This window comes from Trichosurus vulpecula, chromosome 6, assembly GCF_011100635.1.
Source record: "Trichosurus vulpecula isolate mTriVul1 chromosome 6, mTriVul1.pri, whole genome shotgun sequence".
Taxonomy (NCBI): domain Eukaryota; kingdom Metazoa; phylum Chordata; class Mammalia; order Diprotodontia; family Phalangeridae; genus Trichosurus; species Trichosurus vulpecula.
In genome coordinates this window covers 184,445,907-184,465,336 of record NC_050578.1, presented here as the reverse complement: position 1 = coordinate 184,465,336, position 19,430 = coordinate 184,445,907, and the positions used below count along the sequence as shown (strand labels likewise).

The window sequence follows — 19,430 nt, the reverse complement described above, 5'->3', positions numbered from 1 at the left end:
GACTTAACATAAGCAGAAAAAAATAAATTGAAAATAACATTAAACCTGCCATATAAATTAACCCATCCACAGGCAGTCCCAAGGAGCTGAAGAATTTTTTTAGGAATTAAAAGTAGGTCTCAACTCTCCTCTGATTCCACATAATAAAATTCATTTGTTCATTCATTTAACAACAAGTATTTATTAAATATTCACTATATACCAAGCACTATTCTAAGAAGTGGGAACACAAAGACAATAATGAATTGGTCCCAGTTCCCAAGAACTTTACATTTTATTGAGCAGAAAAAAGGTAAATTCAATGTTGGCAAAATCCTTCAGGAACTGGAAACGGGCATGGCCTTTTACAACAGATGAAGAAACAGCATTAGTGGAAAGAATACTGGAGTTGGAGGAAGGAAGATCCAAGTTCAAATCCTGCCTCAAGCAATGAGACCGTCTCTGAGCTTCAATTTCTATAAAATGGAAATAATAATAACGCCCACATTCCAAGGTTGTTGTGAGGATCAAGTAAGCTAATATTTGTAAAGTGTTTTGCAAACCTTAAAGGAGTATAGAAATGCTGGTGATTTTTTTTATTATGGGCTTGTAAATTCTTACTTTTTTACTGTTGTCATAACTATCCATATCCAATAATAATAGTACAATTTCGGGAATATGATTTATAGTTAATTTGTACTCCCTTGTTTTGGCTTTTTCTGTAAATGAGAAACTGTTCCCAAATACCCAGAGCTCTTTTGAATTTATTGACATACTAAAAAGATAATTGCTCAGTGCTCATTTCTAATATTCTAATGGAAACATTCTGGTCATTTTTATTATTCATTTGTTAATGCTACTGTATAAACTGCGGCAACAATCCTTGTATTTGGTAACATGGTTTCAACTGTCACTGCAATATGAAAACCTTTAGGCCATAAAAATGTTAAGATAACTGAAAATTACATATTGATAGTTATGTATAACTATACTACAGAGACTTCTTAATGCCACTTATAATCATTGAAGAGGATTCAACCTAACCACCTAAATTAGGAAAACTAAAAGGATAAAGAACGTCTTCTGTTTATGATATGCAATTGGATAAAAAACCCAAAGAAATGGTCCATCATTAGCACATATATCTTAGACAGATATTGTCCATGGATAATGAACTAAGGTGTGAATTGAAAAGGAGGAGAGTAGGCAACAAGATGGGATTTTCAATAACATGATGATTCTTCCCTAAACAAAAGGCCATTTTTTAAACAACATTCTTCTAGTGAGGCTACATGACTACAAGTCATAGAATATCAGTTTCTTAGGAATTCAGGTTGAAGGTCACCCAAAAGGTAATGGAAAGGCACAGGGAAGTTGTGATTAGGTTGCAATACAACTAAAACCAAAAACTGTGCAAGTGAAGTGGCATAAAAGATGTCACTAGAGAAGTGTATGACAAGAAAATATGGGCCAATAAAGTAGCAAGAATGAGAAATAATCAATGAGCACTGCTCATGTTCTAATGGTATAAAAGCAATGTAAAGTGACCCCTCCCAAACCTCATGAAGAATTTATGTAAGGATGCATATAAGAAGCAAACAGGATAAGCAAATATGAATAGCTTGTGATCTGTAGCATTAACAGGAATAGCCACAATGAAGAAATTGCAGTTCCACTGGAAAACTGCAGGATACATATTGAGCACTATTGTGCACAAAGTACAGTATTTTTTCAGTAAGCAGAAGAATTCCCAATTATTTAATCATTATGATAATAATTCACTTCATATAGTAATTTGACAAGCACCCTGGTGAGATAGGTCATACAAGTATTATTTTCTAGCTAGGTGATACAGTAGATAGAGTATCAGGCCTGGAGTCAAGAAGACCTGATTTCAGATTCAGTTCCCAACACTTAGAACCTGTGTGACCTTGGGCACATCACTTCATCTGTTTGTCTCAGTTTCCTCATCTATAAAAAGGGGATAGTAACAGTGCCTACCTACCAGGGTTGTTTTGAGGACCAAACGAGATAATAATTATAAGCACTTATATTAGCACAGTGCCTGGCACATAGTAGGTGCTATATAAATGTTAAGTATTATTATTATTTTACAGATGAGGTAAGTGAAGTTCAGAGAGGTGAAGTAATTTGACGATAATGATATAACTAAGAAGTATCTGAGCCTGCAATGAAACCAAAGTCGCCTGGTCTCAAATCCACAGTGCTACATATAGCAAGTGGAACAAGATACTTACTGTGTTTAAATTTTACTACTTTTACATTAACATTCACAGTATTTAAAAGTTATTTTAAAAATACATTAAACATCTATCTCCTATATAAAGACTTAGCTAAGCAGTTTTCTACAGGGCAGATAAAAGATTTCAGAACCAGTACTATTTTTATTATGGTTAAATCTATAACTGACATATATTATAAAATATTCCTATAATGAGAAATTTATAAGCACACCAAGAAAATATATATAGAAAGACCTTACTTAAAAGAAATGAAATATTATTGATTCTCTCTGCCCTTTGTACTATATTTAACTTAATTTTAAAAGACTTCTCACTAGAGATAAACTGAACTGTATACTTGAATGCTAATGTCAGCTTTATTTCTGAATAAGGGAAAAAACCTCAACTTCACACCATGGTACATGAGTATGTTAAATTATATTAAAGTATTACACTTCAGTAGACTTTTTGCAAATTGATTTGCAGTCATGAAACATAATGCCTCCAAAACCCCCACAGAGGCAAAAAATTCACCAAGTCTTGCAGAAGTTGGTCTTAAATAATCATTTAAAAATTCTTATACAATGACACAATGATTAGTGTGTTCCTTTGAAATACATACTATTTCACTTTTTAGCTTAAGCTGAAAATGGAATTTCACATTTGACTGCAATTATTGTGTAATTATATAGGTAAGAGTTCATAAAAACAAAGAAATGGTCAAAGATTTCAAAGACAACTTGATGTGAGAAGTCTAATACAATGTTTGTATATTTTTACACATACACACACACACACACACACACACACACACACACACACACCCCTACTGACCTTTGACTCTGTGTTGGTAAGCAAAATGGCCATTGTTTTCTTTCAGTAACTCAGTGTGTTTCATTGAGCCCTGCTAGGTGCTGGGCCCCAGGCCCAGAGCCCTATTGGGTGTGGAACCTATGTGGGTGCGGATTGGTGACTGGGGTGGGGCCCAGGATGGGATTGGCTGGGGGGAGGTGTTAACTCCAGAGCCATTCCCTATTGGGTGTTAGCCTCATCTATGTGGATGTGAACCTCCCAGGGTCCTAGGGGGAGGGGCCAACTCAAGAACCAATCACCAGAGCCTGGGCTCTGGTCATTCAGACGATGCTTGATGATGTCAAAAACTCTATAAGAGGAGAGAAGACAGCTTGAAGATCCTTTTTCCGTTGGAGCTCTCTTACTCACAGCAGTGGTGGCACGTGACTCTGGGCCAGCCCTTGTTCTGAGCTCCCGGGCTGAACCTAGATGTTGGTAACTATGAATCTGTATTGGGTCTGTCTGTTATTTGTAATTTGTTTGTATTTTGTTCTGAAGTTCAGGGTGCTGGAATTTTCCCCTGAACTAAGTGAATGCTGTCTGTATGTTGGATTAAAGCAAACTTGTCAACCCCTTTAACCTTGCTTTCCCTATTAAAGCAGATCAAAAGAACCTGTGCTTTCCCAGCGTGCCAGCAGCTTTCTGGGTGCTGGCTGTGGGTGGATCTTACACCCCCACAGAAGCTGCTGGCCGAATTGTGGAAACAGACTCATCTGCTCTAGAGTGTCTTGCTTGCCAGCCATAACAGCCCCTGCCCCTTCACTACTGGAATCCTTCCCTACCATCTTGGAATTGCCTAGTTAGCATATCAAAACCTATGTCCTACACCATCATATTATTAACCACCAGCCTCTTGCCAAGTAAAGGAAAGAAGGGAATGATCCCACTTTATCCCCTATACAAGTCCCCTTCACCCTTTTATGGCCAAATCTCTCCCACTACAACTGACCTGTGAAGGACCCATCAAGGTAGTGTTCCTTCTTCTGCCCAAGATGCTTCTGGTCAAGAGTATGCACTAAATAAACCTGACTGCTTTACCTACTTCTTCCTTCCACAGTATCTGCTTCCTAATTACCTCACAGGAATTCCCTTTGATATGTCAAACCTCTGGCACTATATTGGGATGTCTTAGTTATAAACCCTGGATGAGAGGTCTGAAACTACTATTAGTACACTTACCTCCCAAGATTCCTCTTAGGGGGTGCAGAGAGCAAGGGATAGGAGTATATGAACTCCATGTCCTAAAGGGAGAAACCTCCCATTTATCATACTTGGACAGGGTCTAGAGACTGGGACTAGGGGCTTTCCCTGAACCTCATGTCCCTTCAGTTTTATTCCACTCAAATCTTACAAGTAGAGCCAGTAGGGTCAAAACACATGTACATACACACATACCCATGCATGCATGCATGCACGTGCGCACACACACACACACACACCCTATGTTTGAGATCATAATGCTTACTATAATACTATCATTGGATGCAGACAGCTTAAAAAGCTGATACATGATTTCCTATGTAACTATAACCACTGTCTGTAGGCACTTCTACTACTAAAGCTATCTGAAGACTGGTTTTAACTATGTAAGCCAAAATGATGACTACAAATCTAGCTGGTGTTTTAAATATTCCATGACTATGAAAAATATGGTAGAGTGGAAAGAGAGCTGGATCTGGGTTCAAAGACCCGGGTTTAAATTTACCAGCTGAGAGACCTTGGTTAAGTCCTTTAACCTTGTACTTCAGTTTCCTCATTTGTGAAATAAGGAAAATAAAACCTGCACCACCTTCTTTAAAGGTTTATTGTGAGGATCATATTCTAAAGCACTGTGTAAACTCTGGAGTACTATATAAATGTCAATAACTATTACTGTTAATAATACGGTTTGAAATATTTTATGTTCCTATAGCAACACTTCTTGTCCATTCTATTTCATATCGTAAATACCCAGTTACCCTGCAGTAGCTTATCCTTGGTATACAACCAATCCAATAGTATACAACCAGTCCAATAGATGTTCACAGGAACTAATTCTAAAAGAATGTTTGCCTGACCTATTATGCTAGAGTGCTTTTCTTTGGAAGGAAAAACTGTCCAAGATAAATATTCTCTTTTGAAGCAAAACTGGAATAAGTATAACCACTATGGTTTATTTTTCATTTTGCATAGAGAAGTTCAGAAGGAGCTTCTTGTAGTTTAAACTTTTTTCTAAAAGGCAGACAATTTCAAGCCACTTTCTCCTCAATCAAGTAGATTTCTTCATCAGGAAGGGGCTACAGGCAAAGGGGTTCAATTCACACATTGAGTTCCACTCCGTCTGATCCTTTCACCCCTTCAAAACAGGACTGAGAAGGAAAGATTTCAAGCTGAGTTCTTGTCTGCCTTTACTGCAAAGATGATACAGCCTTTTCTGCAAAGATCTAAGCTTGGATGAAATAACCTCTAAAAATATCATTGCTGCGAATAAGGGCATAGAATAAAAAAATTCCTAAGTTTTCTTTTAACACTCCTTTTTTAGTAGGCAATAACACCAATAATATAAAAAGGAGTTCTCAGTGATAGTATATAAATAGCTCTAGCTGAGAGCATAATAGCTCTGCCTTAGCTACTCCAGAGCTGAACCAATAAACTATCACTATTAAATTTTCACAGTTCAAGAGCAAGTACATTTAAACAAAAGAGGTCCTTACTTCTGCAACAAATCCAATAAAAAACCAATATTCATAATACATATCTGCAATTATGGTTTATGGAGAATATCCACATTTTCAATGAAAAGATTGCTTGTTAGATGAAATTGTTAAAATCTAAAGTTTTATTTACTTGTAAAGAGATAATCCCAAAATAAGTATTTCATTACTTTTGAAAATTCTAACAAATATGCCTTGTTCTCAAATAAACAAAACATATAGGATTTTAAACTGATTAAATCCTCTGTAAACTTTAAACCATTATTAAAAAGTCATCTATTATAATTTCCACTTATTGATATAGATATTTCTATTGGTGAAGATCGTACATCATTCATGCCTTCTCATCCTGTGATTCTTGTACATGCTTTTCCTCAGGTTTCCAAAGGTTATGTTGCCTGGAACAGAGTTGTCAAACATGTAGCCCAATATGGCCAGCAACACTTCCCAGTCCTGCCCAACCCAGATTAAAATATAATTGGGAAATATTTAACAAAACAAATAAAAATACTATAGAACATAGATAATGTTAATTTGTGGTTTTCTAAGTCAAAGGCCCCAGGGATCCTTTATGTATGGTTTATTGGCCTGTTTCTATTTTGTTTGACACCAATGGACTGGAGCATTGGTTTTCTTATTTTATATTTAGTCTGGTCTAGCCCCAATTCCTTTTATCTTCCTATGGGCCATTTCTACTTTGCATTGCACCACAGAGACTGTGGTGTTAGGAATCCAAATGCAATAATGACCAAAACAAAACACTACAGAAATCTTAGCAAATTTGTTCCATTGTCAGTTACTCTTTTCCATTAATGGTTATAGTTTTTCTTGTGCTCCCCTACACACTGGGGCCTCTTAATAAAACTTTCTGGTCCTCTTCTTGTTGCAATCAGTCAACAACCTCTCCTTTTTGGTGGTTTGCTTCATCCAGATTCTGGAGGTAATTATCTACCAGTTTCCCAAATCATTCTTCTGCCTTTCTCAAGGAGTTCACTACCTGATTCAGTCTTCCTCTACACCTCAAATAGTTCTCTTCTACCTAACAATTTCAATACACATTTTGGTGAACCTCTTAAATATACTATACTCCCAAATCCCTATGACCTATACTTTCACTCCTTATCAGTCACAGAGGGATAGTCATATCCTTAATTTCACTATTACCCTTGTCCTCTCTTACCACAATCTCTTGTCTTTCTCTCTCCTTATGCCTCATTCACCTCAAAACTATTCTTCATCCTCTCAAAATTCCTTACTCTGGCCCTCCCTTCTCTCCTAATCTATTACTGCTTCTTTGGCTTCATTTTTGTCCCTTCAAAATACGGACCTGTAGTTAACTGGCTCTACTGCAATTTATCCCAAGCCTGAACCCAGAATTACTTCCATCATCTCCCGTCCTCTCTCCTGGCATGCTCTTAGTCCTTACAGAGCTAGGTAGGGAGATAAGACACATATACCTGAAAAGATGTCTAACAATTATGTAATAGTAGAAAGTATACTGAATTTGTCACAAGATGAAAGAGCAGTCAGGTGGTAGAACAACTGCTGGACAAAACTGAACAATCATACTGACTAAATCCACAACAAATCTGTATTATCTAATCTCAATTAAGCTTTCAATTTTGCACAATAATCCTTTTATCCTTCCCTTGACACCCTATTGCACTTCCCCTGTGGCTTTTCCAAACATTCATTTCTCTTCTCAAACTAGGATTTACATTCCTTTTCCCACCTCTCTAGGAAAAAGACCACACCTCACACACTTTACAAAGAAAACTGAAGCCATATATCATAACCATGATATATGCTTATGCTCCTCAGTTCTAAATTCAAAACCTCTCAACATCATCCCCAATTCTCCTTTGCTCTAGAGTTGTACAGAAAGGTATTGTCCTACTTGCCAAAGCCAGCCACTCTAGCTGTGCCCTTTGTCCCATTCCCTTCAGGCTTCTCTAGGAGCTGCCCCTTAATCGTCCCCTTTTCTTTCCTAATCTTCCATTAACTGGCTCTTTCCCTACTACCTTCAAGCATGCCCAGATCTCCTTCAGACTCAAAAAACATTCATGTGATCCTGCCATCCCCTCTATCAACCTATATTCATCCTTTCACAACCAAACTCCTGAAAAAAAAATTCATTGTCTCTAATTCCTCATTGCCTGCTTGTTTTAAACACGGCAATTTGGTTTCCAGGCTCATCACTCAAATTAAACTTCTCCCTCCAAGATTACCAACAATCTCTTGACAAATCCTGACAAATCCAAAGGCCTTTTTCCAGTCTTCATCCTTGAACATTTTGTAATATTTGAAACTGCTGACCACTTCCTTCTTCTGAATGCTCTTTGCCCTAGATTTCATTGACATTTCTCATCATGGCTCTTTCCTAACCAATCCTGCAACTTCTTGGTGTTCTCTAAGTTATCACAAAAAAAAAATGCTATTGTTGTGTTTTAGTTCTTCCAGTAGGATGATATTGCAATGAACAAAGATCTTGCATTTGGAAAATCAACACTTAAGGTTAATATTTTAGATGGTCTAAAAACTATGCGATTCTTTGTCTTCTTTCCCCCTTTTACAACATTCTACTACCCTCACAGAAGAGGAAGGGGTCACACAGGACTAGGGACTTTTGATATTTCTTTGAGTCAGAGGTTGATATGGCCTAAGAATTCAACACCTACCTGCCCATCTACAGTGATAAGCCTCTCCATTTTTATCAGGGTTGGCCCTGACTCTATGGAATCAGTCTATCATTGGGATCATACTCATAGCATTTGCAACACTGTAGAATCTTCCACAGATTATACTCATTATAGTCAAGCATTGCAGTAGGACTTTGTGGAGCTACTATTATCAGTATTTCACCAATTAGATGGCAACACCACTGTTGATAATTGCATGTGATACAAACTAGTGCAACTACTTAGCCCAAAGGAGAGCAAAACTCACGAAGCTCCAAGAACAGAGTCAAATAGTTTATAGACATAGAGATAATTCTTATGGTCTATAAGGATGACAGGGAAATTCCAACACAAGAGCACCTAAACTTTCAGAATCAAAAGGGTACTACATAAATTGACAGATATGAACCCCAATTTCCAGTTATATGCTTCTATAGGTAAATAATGGCTGGTTACCCACAGCCTTAATTTATTCATCATCAAATATTTTCAGTTCCACTGATATGGAGATTTCCCCATAAAATATAACCATTTTGACTTATTAGAATGTAAGTTTCTTAGAAGCGGAGTCAAGAGGGCAGAGTAAAGGCACGGACTTGCCTGAACTCTCCCAAACTCCTCTCCAAACAACTTTAAAATAATGCCTCAAAACGGATTCTGGAGAGAAGACAGAACCAACAAAAGGATGGGGTGAAACAATTTTCCAGTCCAAGACAACTTAGAAGTTTGGCAGGAAAAGTCTGTCTCACTGGGGTGACAGCACAGTCCAGTGCAGGCTGTGTCCTAGCAAGCCACCAGCAGGCCTTGGGGATAACTGAGTCAGCAGTTTCCAGAACTCTCTGTCCACAGACAGTAAGGGAGTTGGAAAACTGGCCAGAAGTAGATTACAAGAGACCCTCTGCAAGACTCTGTCGCATTCCCCATACTTGATTCCAGGTGAGGAGGAGCACTAGCACACTAGAGCTTATGACCAAAGGGGTACAGGGGCTCTGGTCACAGTTCCAAGGTGGAGAAGAGTGCTTGTGGTCACTAACAGATCAGAGAACAGGCCAGGAGAACAGTGACCATACCTCTCCTTAGATCATACTACCTTGAAAGAAATGAAAACCCCCAGGCCCCCCAGAATGAGCTTTGAAAAAAGAAGCATAAAAAATCCGAAGCTTAAGACAGTGGCCCCTCCATCCAAGAAGCAATGTCCAGCTTTAACATAAAGTTAAAAGTCAAGAAATAGGCTGAAAAATGAGCAAACAACAACAAAAAAAGAGAGCATAGAAACTTGCTATGGTGACAGGGAAGATAAAAATAAACTCAGAAGAAGACAACAAAGTCAAACAGCTGCATCCAAAGGCTCAAAGAAAATTGTGAATTGGTCCAACTCCCCCCAAAAAAAATTTCTGGAAGAGCTCAAAAAGGAGTTTGGGTTTTTTAAAATTTATTTATTTTCAGTTTTCAACATTCACTTTTATAAGATTTTGAGTTCTAATTTCCCTCCTCCAAGAGGGCATGCAATCTGATATAGGCCATACATGTCATATTAAACATATTTCCACATTAAGTCATGTGGTGAAAGAAGAATCAGAACAAAAGAGGAAAACCATGAGAAAGAAAAAAAAGATAAAAAGAAAATAGTGTGCTTCAATATGCATTCAGACTCCACAGTTCTTTCTCTGGATGGAGATAGAATTTTCCATCATGAGTATTCAAAAAGGATTTAAAAAATTAAATAAGAGAGGTAGAGGAAAAATTGAAAAAGAAATTATGCAAGAAAGAGTGAACAGCTTGATAAAAAGAGGCACAAAAAACACTGAAGAAAAGAATACCTTAAAAAACAGAATAGGCCAAATAGAAAAAGAGGCAAAAAAAAAAAATCCACTGTAGAGAAGAACTCCTTAAATTCACCAAATTGAAAAGAAAGTGCAAAAGCTCGTTGAAGAAAATAATTCCTTAAAAATTAGGAATGGGCAAGTGGAAGCTAATGACTCCATGAGACTTCAAGAAACAAAGTAAAAAAATGAAAAACTAAGAGAAAATGTGAAATATCTCATTGGATAAACAACTGACTTGGAAAAAGATCCTGGAGAAATCATTTAAGAATTATTAGACTATCTGAAAGCCATGATCAAAAAAAGAGCCTAGACATTATCTTTCAAGAAATTATCAAGGAAAATTGCTCTGAAATCTTAGAATCAGAGGGTAAAACAGAAATTGAAAGACTTCACTAATCACTTCCTGAAAGAGATCCCAACATGAAAACTCCCAGGAATATTATGACCAAACTCCTAGATGAAGGAAAAAATATTGAAAGCAGCCAAAAAAAAACCACCCCCAAAACCAGTTTATATATGGAGCCACAATCAGAACAAGATTAGTAGCTTCTACAGTAAAAGATCAGAGGGCTTGGAATATAATATTCCGGAGAGCAAAGGAGTTAGGATTATAACCAAGAATCACTTACCCAGCAAAACTGAGTAATACTTCAGAGGAAAAAAAAAGTACAATTAGTGAAATTAAGGATTTTTAAGCATTTCTGATGAAAAGACCAGAGCTGAATAGAAAACATAACTTTCAAATACAAGACTCAAGAGAAGCACAAAAAGGTAAATAGGAAAGAAAAATTATAAAGCATTCAATAAGGTTAAGCTGTTTACATTCCTACATGGGAAGATGATACTTTCTCACTATTGGGGCAGTTAGATGAAGTACACATTCACAAAAAACATGGGTATGAGTTAACTTTGATGAGATGATATCTAAAAACATAAAATTAAGGCATGAAAAAGGAAGATGCATTGGGAGAAGAGGGAAGGGAGAAGAATAGGGTAATTTATCTCACAAAAAAGAGGCATGAAAGAGCTTTTACAATGGAAGTGACAGTGGACAATTCGTGAACTTTACTCTCATAAGAATTGGCTCACAGAAATTGGGTATAGAAATCTATATTATTATTTTACCTTCAGGGAAGCAGAAAAGGAAGAGAGAAGAGAAGGGAGAGGGGCTTACAGAAGGAAGGGTGAACTGGGGGAGGCAGTGGTCAGAAGCAAAACATTTTTGAGAGGGGAGAGGAGGGGAGGAAGGGGGAGAGAGAGAGAGGGAGAGAGAGAGAGAGAGGAAAAATAGGAAAATTCACAATTAGTAATTATTAACAATGGAAAAAAATTTTATAAGAACTTTCTGTGACAAAGGCCTCATTTCTCAAATAGAGAACTGAGTCAAATTTATAAGAATACAAGTTATTCCCCAAATGACAAATGGTCAAAGGATATAAATAAGCAGTTTTCAGATGAAGAAATCAAACCTATCTACAATCATATGAAAAAATGTTCTAAATCATTATTGATTGGAGAAATACAAATTAAAATAGCTCTGAGGTGCTACCTCACACCTATCAGATTGGTTAATATGACAGAAGGGGAAAATGACAAACACTTGAGGGGATGTGGGAAAATTGAGACACTAAAGCACTGTTGGTGGAACCGTGAACTGATTGAACCATTCTGGGGAGAATTTTGGAACTATGCTCAAAGTGCTATAAAACCATACATATCTTTAGACCCAGAAAACACCACTACTAGGTATGTATTCCAAAGAGATAAAAAAAACAAAAAAGGAAAAGGATCTATATGTACAAAAATATTTATAGCAGCTCTTTTTGTGGTGACAAAGAATTGGATTTTGAGGGGATGCCCATCGATTGGCTAAAGGCTGAAGGAAAGGGACGGAGCCAAGATGGTGGCTGGAAAGCAGGGACTTGCTTGAGCTGCCCGCCAGGTCCCTCCAAAAACCTATAAAAATGGCTCTGAACAAATTCTAGAGCTGCAGAATCCACGGAATAGCAGAGGGAAGCAGGGCTCCAGCCCAGGACAGCCTGGATGGTCGCTGGGTAAGGTCTATCCCACAGAGCTGTGAGCAGAGCAGAGCAGAAGCCAGTATGGGCTGTGCCCGGATGAACCAGACTGGGAGCCGGGTAGAGCAGGCCCTAGCGCCCTGAATCAGTGAGCTGTGGCAGTTACCAGACTTCTCAACCCACAAACACCAAAGACAACAGAGAAGGTTAGTGGGAAAAGCTGCGGCGGACAGAGTGAAAGGAGTTAGCAGTTCGGCCACCACACCGGGGGCAGCAGGGGTGGTGCAGCTACAGAACTACAGCTGCAGTTGCTTCTGGCCCCAGGCCCACCTGGTGGGAGGAATTAAGTGGCAGATCAGAGCTGGAGTGCAGAGCCTGCTTAAGATCTGAGTCCAGTACAGGTTGGTGGTTCTTGGGGAAGGAGGAGTGCTGGTGTGGCAGAGCTGGCTGTATAGAAATAGCCCTGAAAACAACAGTGCATCCCCTCAAGCTTGGAACAAAGTACTCTCTACTCTACAAGGAGTCGTACCCTGACAAAAAACTCAATGGTCAAGTAGTTGGCTGGGAACATGGCCAGGCAGCAAAATCACTCTCAGATTCAGACTCAGACTTTGGAATCTTTCTTTGGTGACGAAGAAGACCAAAACATACATCCAGAAGAAGTCAACAAATTCAAAGAGCCAATATCAAAAGCTGGTCTCAGGCCATAGAAGAGCTCAAAAAGGATTTGGAAAAGCAAGTTAGAGAAGTAGAGGAAAAATTGGGAAGAGAAATGAGAAGAATGCGAGAAAACCATGAATAACAAGTCAATGACTTGCTAAAGGAGACCCAAAAAAATACTGAAGAAAATAACACCTTAAAAAATAGACTAACTCAAATGGCAAAAGAGCTCCAAAAAGCCAATGAGGAGAAGAATGCCTTGAAAAGCAGAATTAGCCAAATGGAAAAGGAGGTCCAAAAGACCACTGAAGAAAATACTACCTTAAAAATTAGATTGGAGCAAGTAGAAGCTAATGACTTTATGAGAAATCAAGATATTATAAAATAGAACCAAAGGAATGAAAAAATGGAAGACAATGTGGAATATCTCCTTGGAAAAACCACTGACCTGGAAAATAGATCCAAGAGAGATAATTTAAAAATTATTGGACTACCTGAAAGCCATGATCAAAAAAAGAGCCTAGATACCATCTTTCAGGAAATTATCAAGGAGAACTGCCCTGATATTCTAGAGCCACAGGGCAAAATAGAAATTGAAAGAATCCATCGATCGCCTCCTCAAATAGATCCCAAAAAGAAATCTCCTAGGAATATTGTTGCCAAATTCCAGAGCTCCCAGATCAAGGAGAAAATACTGCAAGCAGCCAGAAAGAAACAATTTGAGTATTGTGGAAACCCAATCAGAATAACCCAAGATCTGGCAGCTTCTACATTAAGAGATCGAAGGGCTTGGAATACGATATTCCGGAGGTCAATGGAGCTAGGATTAAAACCTAGAATCACCTACCCAGCAAAACTGAGTATCATGTTCCAAGGCAAAATATGGAGTTTCAATAAAATAGAGGACTTTCAAGCTTTCTCAGTGAAAAAAGACCAGAACTGAATAGAAAATTTGACTTTCAAACACAGGAATCAAGAGAAGCATGAAAAGGTAATCAAGAAACGGAAATTGCAAGGGACTTACTAAAGTTGAACTGTTTTGTTTACATTCCTACATGGAAAGATGATGAGTATGATTCATGAGACCTCAGTATCAGGGTAGTTGAAGGGAATATGCATGTGTGTGTGTGTGTGTGTGTGTGTATAAATATATATATATATATATATATGTGTTAATATATATATATGTTTATATATATAAGTGAATGTGTTGTTATGTATATATCTATGTGTATATGTATGTATGTGTATGTATATGTATATATATATATGTATATATGTGTTTTTATGTATATATGTATATATATATATGTATATGTAAAAGAGAGAGAGCAGACACAGGGTGAGTTGAAGATGAAGGGAAGATATCTAAAAGAAATAAAATGAAATTAAGTGATGAGAGAGTAACATACTGAGAGAGGGAGATAGGGAGAGATAGAATGGGGTGGATTATCTCGCATAAAGGTGGCAAGAGGAAGCAGTTCTATGGGAGGAGGGGAGAGGGCAGGTGAGGGGGGAATGAGTGAACCTTGCTCTCATCAGATGTGGCCTGAGGGGGAATACCATACATACTCAGTTGGGTATCTTACCCCACAGGAAAGAAGAGGGAGGAAGATAAAAAAAAAATAAAAGGTGGGGGGATGATGCAGGGGAGGGCAGATGGGGGTGGAGGTAATCAAAACAAACACTTTGGAAAGGGGACAGGGTCAAGGAGAAAATTCAATAAAGCGGGATGGGTTGGGAAGGAGCAAAATGTAGTTAGCCTTTCACAACATGAGTATTGTGGAAGGGTTATACATAATAATACATGTGTGGCCTAGGTTGAATTGCTCAACTTCTTAGGGAGGGTGGGTGGGAAGGGAAGAGGGAAGAGAATTTGGAACTCAAAGTTTTAAAATCAGATGTTCAAAAACAAAAAAAGTTTTTGTATGCAACTAAAAAATAAGATACACAGGCAATGGGGCGTAGAAATTTATCTTGCCCTACAAGAAAGGAAGGGAAAAGGGGATGAGAGGGGAGGGGGGTGATAGAGGGGAGGGCTGACTGGGGAACAGGGCAACCAGAATATAAGCCATCTTGGAGTGGGGGGGAGGGTAGAAATGGGGAGAAAATTTGTAATTCAAAATGTTGTGAAAATCAATGCTGAAAACCAAATATGTTAAATAAATAAATTGCATTTAAAAAATAAATAAATAAATAAATGAAAATTATTGGACTACCTGAAAGTCACGATCAAAAAAAGAGCCTAGATATCATCTTTCAAGAAATTATCAAGGAGAACTGCCCTAATATTCTAGAGCCAGAGGATAAAATAGAAATTGAAAGAATCCACAGATCACCTCCTCAAAAAGATCCCAAAAAGAAAACTCCTAGGAATATTGTTGCCAAATTCCAGAGCTCCCAGGTCAAGGAGAAAATACTTCAAGGAGCCAGAAAGAAACAATGTGAGTATTGTGGAAACACAATCAGAATAACAGAAGATCTAGCAGCTTCTACATTAAGGGACTGAAGGGCTTGGAATATGATATTCCAGAGGTCAATGGAGCAAGGATTAAAACTAAGAATCACCTACCCAGCAAAACTGAGTTTCATGCTCCAAGGCAAAATATGGACTTTCAATAAAATAGAAGACTTTCAAGCTTTCTCAGTGAAAAGACCAGAACTGAATAGAAAATTTGACTTTCATACACAAGAATCAAGGGAAGCATTAAAAGGAAATCAAAAAAGAGAAATCACAAGGGACTTACTAAAGTTGAACTGTTTTGTTTACATTGCTACTTGGAAAGATGATGTGTATAATTCATTAGACCTCAGTATTAGGGTAGTTGAAGGGAATATTCATATATATATATATATGTATACACACACACACACACAGAGGGCACAGGGTGAGTTGAAAATGAAGCGATGATATCTAAAAAAAATAAAATCAAATTAAGGGATGAGAGAGGAATATATTGAGAGAGGGAGAAAGGGAGAGATAGAATGGGGTAAATTATCGCACATAAAAGTGGCAAGAAAAAGCTGTTCTGTTGTGGGGGAAGAGGGGGCAGGTGAGGGGGAATGAGTCAATCTTGCTCTCATCGGATTTGACTTGGGGAGGGAATAACATGAACACTCAATTGGGTATCTTACCCCACAGGAAAGAAGAAGGAAGGAGACAAAAAAGGGGGGACAATAGAAGGAAGAACAGATGGGGGAGGAGGTAATCAAAAGCAAACACTTTTGAAAAGGGACAGGATCAAGGGAGAAAATTGGATAAAGGGGGATAGGATAGGAAGGAGCAAAATATAGTTAGTCTTTCACAACATGAGTATTGTGGAAGTGTTTTGCATAATGATACACATGTGGCCTATGTTGAATTGCTTACCTTCTTAGGGAGGGTGGGTGGGGAGGGAATAGGGGAGAGAATTTGGAACTCAAAGTTTTAAAAGCAGATGTTCAAAATAAAGTTTTTGCATGCAACTAGGAAGTAAGATATACAGGCAATGGGGCATAAAAATCTATCTTGCCCTACAAGAAAGTAAGGGAAAAGGGGATGGGGGGGAGTGGGGTACCAAAAGGGAGGGTTAACTGGGGAGTGGGGCAATCAGAATATATGCCATCTTGGAGTGGGGGTGGAAGGTAGAAATGGGGAGAAAATTTGTAATTCAAACTCTTGTAAAAATAAATGCTGAAAACTAAAGATATTAAATAAATAAATGAATAATGATTTGGGAAAAAAAAAGGCTGAACAAGATGTGGTATATGATTGTGATGGAATATAACTGTGTTTAAGAAATGAAGAGACCAGGATGGCAGTGAGACCAGGACAGGAATCTATTGGAGGGCAGAGCCTGAGGCCACAGGAGCAGCTAGGCCAGAGGCCTCCAACCCACAATCTAAAGGTTTGAAACTCGCCTTCTTGAACTTCCAGGAGCCATGATGTGCAGGTAAAAAGGCTTTTATCCCTACCTTAAATAAACCCAGAAAATAAAACCTCAGGAGAAACGGAGGAATCAGAAGAGAAGCTTCAGTAGTGAGCCAAGTCGGGGAGAGTGCCCTTCCTGTGGTGGCAGAAGGAGATTAGTGCAGGAAGAGAGGTGTCCCAGCAGCCCTCACCTCATCAGAACAAGGACAGTAACTGAACCCCAGGGGGTGGAGCTAACTAACGTCACTGCCAGGAACCCAGACGTGGCTTTGCACAGCCAGGGGAAGTGGCAGACGCCAACACAGACATGTGCTGAGACCACCCATGCTGTAGAACAGTCCTGGGGAAGAAGAGACTCCCAGCAGCCAGGCCACTCCTCCCCCACATCTCACGAAACCAGAGGCCATAGCATATAAAGCTAGATCCCAACACAAGAAACTTGAGACAGAGCCCCCTGAGCCCCAGAAGCAGAGATCCATTTCAGAAACCAGGAGGAAAAAAGAAAACACCATGAAAAAGAATAGCAAGAAGACTTCAAAGACGATTGATTCATATTATGGAGACAGGAAAGATCAAAATACCAGTTCAGAAGAGGATAGCATGGACACTACACCCACATCTGAAACCTCAAAAGGGAAAGTGAACTGGTCTCCAGACCAAAAACCATTCCTGGAAGAACTCAAGGAGGACTTTAAAAACCAAATTAGGGAGGCAAAAGAAAAAATGAAAAAAAAATCAATGAGGAAAACAAATCTTTAAAAGGTAAAATCAGGGAATTGGTTAAGGAAAATCAGAATATAATTGGAAAAAATGTCTCATTGAAAAGTAAAATCAACCAAATGGAAAAGGAGATAGAGAATATAAAGGAAGAAAACAAAACATTCAAAATTAGAATTGGGTAAGCAGAAGTTAATGACTCTATGAGACATCAAGAATCAGTCAAACAAAATCTAAAAAATGAAAAAATAGAAGAAAACGTGAAATATCTGATTGGAAAAACAACTGACCTGGAAAATAGATCCAGGAGAGATAATCTAGGAATTATTAGTCTACCTGAAAGCTATGATGAAAAAAAGAGCCTGGACAGTATCTTCCATGAAATCCTTAAGGAAATTTGCCCAGAGGTCCTAGAACCAGAGGGTAAAATTGTCATCGAAAGAATCCACCAATCATCCCCTGAAAAAGATCCCAAATTGAAAACTCCAAGAAATAGTATAGCCAAATTCCAGAACTACCAGGTCAAGGAGAAAATCTGGCAAGCAGCTAGAAACAAACAATTCAAATATCATGGAACTACACTCAGGATCACACAGGATCTTTCAGCTTCTACATTAAATGACAGGAGAAATTGGAATACAACACTCCAAAAGGCAAAGGAGCTTGGACTACAACCAAGGATCAACTATCCAGCAAAAGTGAGCATAATTTTCCAGGCAAGGAGATGGACCTTCAATGAAATAAGGGAATCTCAGACCTTCCTGATGAAAAGGCCAGAGCTCAACAGAAAATTTGATCTCCAAATACAAAACCCAAGAGAGACATAAAAAGGTAAATGGGGGGGGAAAAACCTAGTTAATCAATAAGGCTAATTCATTACATCCTTATATAGGATTATTTTATTTTATATATGATATATATATACACACACACACACACACACACACACACACACACACACATATGTCAATCTTGAGAATGGTATACTCATTATGACAATTGAAAAGGATACTCATAGACTGTGGATATCAGTATAAAATAATCAATATAATGATAAAAAAATATATAATTAAAAGATATAAAGGGATGGTTCTGGGATAAGAGGTAAGGATATAGTAGAAAAGGGCAAATTACATCACATGAAGAATCACAAAAACTTATTGTAGTAGAGGGAAAGAAGGAAGGGAGCAGTATTTGAGCTTTACTCTCATCGGATTTGGTTCAAGAAAGGAATAACATACCCTGACAAGTATAGAAATCTAACTTGTCCTACAGGCAGGAGGGAAAAAGGCAAAAAAAAGGGAGGGGGGTGGTCAAAAGGGAGGGAAGAAGTAGCAAGTGGAAAACGGTAAAATAAGGGAGAGTAAACTGAGGAAGGCAGTAGTCAAAAGCAAAACTTTGTTGAGGAGTACAAGGGGAAAGGGAGAAATAAAAGCATAAACGGGGGGAAATAGGATGGAGAAAAAGACACAGATAGTAATCATAACTGTGAATGTGAATGGTATGAACTCTCCCATGAAACGGAAGCAGATAGCAGAATGGATTAAAAACTATAATCCTACAATATGTTGTTTACAAGAAACACATTTGAAACAAGGGGATACACACAGGGTAAAAGTAAAAGGTTGGAGTAGAATATATTGTGCTTCAGCTAAACTAAAAAAAAAGCAGGTGTAGCAAATCCTAATCTCAGACAAAGCAAAAGCAAAGATAGATCTAATTAAAAGAGATAAAGAAGGACACTACATCCGGCTAAAAGGCACCATAAACAATGAAGCAATATCATTGTTTAACATATATGCACTAAGTGGTATGGCATGCAAATTCTTAGAGGACAGGTTAAGGGAGTTACAG

The 19,430-nt window shown here is 38.1% G+C and overlaps 1 protein-coding gene across 1 annotated transcript in view; it reads right to left on the bottom strand.

Annotated features, from left to right (window-relative positions):
* Window positions 1-19,430, bottom strand: part of SEPSECS (Sep (O-phosphoserine) tRNA:Sec (selenocysteine) tRNA synthase) — an 84,935-nt gene that overhangs the window by 16,270 nt on the left and 49,235 nt on the right. The window lies entirely within an intron of this gene.